Here is a 4,654-nt window from a genome sequence, read left to right as displayed (position 1 = left end):
TGAGATATTAAGGAGATATAAATCACTAGTGATAATGAATGTAAGTTCTGTTTACGCTTATGTTTCTGTATTGACGATGACATCCCAAATGTTTTAAAATGAATTAAAATACTGTTCTTCAGAAATACTTTGATAACGTATTTATCATGTTTTACTGGGAACAAATTTTGCAATATTTTTATTAAAAGAGGTACTCTGATTTTTATAAAGCATAAACAAAATCGGTCTTTGCTAGCCGTGAAAATGGGGATGTCACAGTTGGTATCAGAGCATTAGTTTAAGCGAACTAGGAATTTGGATTTATTTCTAGACTTAAACGTAGAATGCTAAGCGATGATCGTGAGGAGCGTGCCAAATATATTTTAGGTAGTACACCTGAATAGACACGAGCACTAGCTTAATTAGGGAAGATGCCTAAAATGCTTTTATGTGCTAAATGATTTGTTATGCTTTATGCTATTCTTTGATCGGATCTATGGTCTGTTGCCGACTAGATCTGGAAATTTTATGTGTTTAGATTTCTAAACGTTTAATTACGGTGTTAGAACTGACATGTAACTTTTTGGAGTAATAAGGAGGAATACGTGTCTAAATCCTCCTCTATCTATATTCTCGTCTCGATACACCGAACGCCTGCTTTGGTGTGCAGAACATCATGGTGAAGAATCGTAGTGAATTGAGTGAATGGAGGAAATGAGAAATCTTACGATACTGAATGGTACCTATCGGAAGATATCGTAAGAGTGATATTATGCCTTTAGAATGCGTCTAATAAATAATACGTCTAGTACGGGAGAAGTACACTTTCGATTGGCGGAAAGAAAGAATTTTTGGTATAATCCATAAAGTTATCCCATCTTCTGACATTTCCATCACCAACCGAGTTGAAGTAGAATTGATGATTGAAGATATGAATGGAAGAAGTCCTAGTAGAGTCTAGGAAAAATTATATGATTGTTTGGACACATTTGTATGTGTTAAAATTGTTTTTTGTGATAATAACTTGGAGAACTACAAGACAATACTTGGGACGAGTATGAGTAGGTGTGAAAGGTAGTAGACGCCTATACTACCGGAAGCACGGGACTCACGCTTGGATCAGGGAAAGTCACAAGGTTACCAAGAAGCTTGTAATTGATACTGTTTTATTCAAATATGTCGTTACCATCGTTTCGATAATGACTAAAAGGATGATTGTTATTCCGACCCTAGTGGTCATATCGAATTGAGTCCGACTACGATGGGTATGTTATATGGTTCAGAGAACCAAGTTTGATGTAGCATCTGACTTAAGCCAGAAGATTGAAATAAAAGATAATCAAAGCGATCGGTAGAGGTATCGCGATAGTTGCTTATAGCTAGAAATTCTACCTTTAAGATGAGATTAGAAGATGAAGGAAAGTATAGTCTGTTCTGGAAGACTCTAAGAGACCTGAGTCTAAGCATTGCAACATACGATGATAGGTCATTAGAATATGACACATCATTCCATTATAGTAATAAAAGAACTTATCTTAAGTTCGTATCCAGTGAGGAATGAGATTGTGACTTGACGGTCATAATTTGGAGTTTAACATGAGATAGGGAGTAAGTGCAAGATCGAGCACCGCCTGCATTCAAGGAGTCCAAGAGTTAGATACTCATTTGAAGAAATAAGGAAGTTATGATTATCACCTAGGATGAAGAGATAACATATGGAATCATTATACTGCTCTGTTTCGTTGATGATTCCGGGACGTAATCATCCTAAGGGGGAGATAATTGTAACGCCCGCAGATCCGGGCTAGTCAATTTAGAGATAATAGGGGTCAAAAATGACTTTTTGACAAAGGATTATTTAGAATAAATAATCTTAACTAAGTTGTAGAATACATCTCAATGGTTCCGTACATATAAAGAACGTTGAAATCCGAGTTATAACTAAGAAGTATGGTCCGTCGAAGTTTTACGGCAAAACCGGCACGACACCGGGAGACGTAAATACTGAATTTACGATGGAGGAATTTTTAGCCTTATAAATCCAAACAAAAGTTTTAGTATACGTTAAACCAAGAATATACAAAAAAAGAACGCCGAAATCTAACTTCGTATGAGGAAGTTATGAATTTTCTAAGATTTGGTTTAGCAGTGCACAACCTGAAACTCGAATATTAGATCGTGCGGTTTTTGGCCTACGCGACCTAAATGAGAATTGAAGATCTCATTAATAGGAACTCAATGGTAAAATGACTGACGAAAACAGAGTCTGTATGTAGAAGTTATGAATTTTACGTGGACATTTAACAATATAATCTCCTCGTACTGTTAAATTTAAGATCAGTCAAGAATTAGCTGATGGAGTCAAAATGAAAGTTGTAGATCTTATTTCTACCTACGCGTGGATATAAAGAACGCCGAAAACGGAGGTCGTATGTGAAAGTTATGGATTTTAGAAGTCGGAAGTGTGCTGTGCGAAAATGGATGATGTGGCACAATCTTGACCATTGCTTTCTCCCCAAGTCTTGCCACTAGATGGTGACATGTGGCACCAAGTTCAATCATTTTTCACCCTATAAATAGAACCTCTCTCACCCTCATTTTATTCACACCTTTCCCATTCTTTCTTGTTTTTACTCTCTTTCTCTCTAGAACCTCTCTCTAGCCCCAAAACCCCCCGAAAAGCCTAGGGAACCTCCCTAGCACGAGGTGGAAGCCCTGGAGTGCTCGATGGCTCCGAGAAGAAGAGATTTTCGGCTCGGGAACGCTGCTCCTAGCAAAGCCCGATTTTTTTTTTATAAAACCCGCTGTAAGTGAGCTACGCCTACGCTATTTTTAATAGCTTTTATTTAATTATAGTAACATTATGAGGAACTTATAATAAGTACTTGAGCTATTATTATGAGTTATATAAGTATTGTTTAACGCTTATATAATAATAATAATAGCTAGACTATTAATTAGTCTCGACGAATAATATACTAAACTATAGTGGTAATAATACTAGGTTTCGTCGAAGGAAATTATTTTTAAGAAGCGAAGTGTTGTCTGAGTTCGGCATCACCACCTTTTCAAGTGAGTGCATGGTCCCTTTCATCTTAGACATAGATATGAAGTATTTAATATAAATTACGTGCTATGTGTGCATATTGTCTGAATACTTGCTGTCTATGCTGGGTGAAATATTTTTATACACGTTTTAAATGATTTAAACTGTATATGTATTTTATATCGGGTTTGTTGGGTGAATACAGACTATTTTAGACAGTACAGTGGAACGCTAGCGGGCTTGCAACCTGTAGGTGTTTATTTGAACTGTGTGCTCACCAACAGTACTTCATCCCCCACATGGTTGCCTTATTTGACATGAATTGCTGAGGAACCCCCGAAGCATGTGTTGTCACCCCGATGAAAGTCTCTTAGACTAGGTCCCTTGTGTTAGATGTTTTAGGGATGTAAAGTGAGGATAACGGGAACATGTAATCGGGTTTGTTTGATAGGGTTAATAAACTTATTTATTGTGGGTTGAAAACCCTATGTATTTCTCAACCTGACCCACTCAGTTTATTTATATCACATGTGTTGATATGAAGTCACATTACACTGAGATATTAAGGGGATATAAATCACTAGTGATAATGAATGTAAGTTCTGTTTATGCTTATGTTTCTGTATTGACGATGCAATAGTAAATTTTTTACCTTTAGGTTTTTGCCACAAGAATTTAGTGAATTTGACACTTTTAGTCCCTAAAGTCAAAACTTTTACATTTTTCTGTTTTGATTAAGTTTTGGTGTCTTTAGCTTTTTGCCACAAATCTTTAGTGACTTTGATATTTTTAGTCCTTGCAGTGAAAAATTTTACATTTTGGTGTTTTTGTCACAAATCTTTAATGAATTTGACACTTTTCGTCCTTGTAATCAAAACTTTTACATTTTGACATAAAAAACACAAAAAACCTCCTTTAAAATTTTGCCACCATATTTTCCAAACTTTGACAACTTTAACATTATTGTCACAACATTTTTGGATTTTCTCTACCAGTGTCCCCTTTTTTTGGGTTGTACAAATTTTAAGGGCTGCCAACTTACTCCCCTATTTGTGGTGATTTACAATCTCAACACATATCTTTTAAAATTTGCTTATTTTTCCCATATTACCCCAAAAGCGGCGTAGCCGCGTGTTCTTTACTAGTTTATAATAAAATATTTTAGTGACAAATAAATAATAGTGAGTTCGTTACATGTTCTTTTTGTCTGAGTTAATCTTTAAAGACATTTAAATTATTTAACTATCAGTTATATAGTTATATTTTTATTAAATTATGTATCAAATCGAATACAATAGCAGTTTGTCTATTTTACTCATTTATAAAGAGCAACATACTTGTCTCGCGCCTTCTTGATCATGAGAGAGGATGCATCATGCATCTTATGAAGCAAACATTAATGATGAACACTTAAAAAGATATGAGCTTAATGAATTATTAAAAAAGCACCAATAACGGATGTGATATTGAAACTTATAAAGTATTAGTGACGGAAAAGATACCTCCTTTGTGGACATAGAGACATACCAATATAACATTGTTTCCTGTAATAACTTTAAAGGCTGTGGCTTTTGACCAAAATAGTTAAGTGCCTTCCACGCAACTAATCACTCTATATTTACGCATCAG

General features: G+C 35.2%; 1 long non-coding RNA gene across 1 annotated transcript; it reads left to right on the top strand.

Annotated features, from left to right (window-relative positions):
• The first annotated feature begins 2,604 nt into the window (after positions 1-2,604).
• Positions 2,605-3,640, top strand: LOC128126599 (uncharacterized). Its single transcript, XR_008224577.1, has 3 exons — positions 2,605-2,785; positions 2,984-3,051; positions 3,231-3,640. It is a non-coding gene; the product is annotated as an uncharacterized LOC128126599 (long non-coding RNA).
• Positions 3,641-4,654: the final 1,014 nt, after the last annotated feature.

This window comes from Lactuca sativa, chromosome 6, assembly GCF_002870075.4.
Source record: "Lactuca sativa cultivar Salinas chromosome 6, Lsat_Salinas_v11, whole genome shotgun sequence".
Taxonomy (NCBI): domain Eukaryota; kingdom Viridiplantae; phylum Streptophyta; class Magnoliopsida; order Asterales; family Asteraceae; genus Lactuca; species Lactuca sativa.
This window is presented reverse-complemented; position numbering and strand designations above follow the sequence as displayed.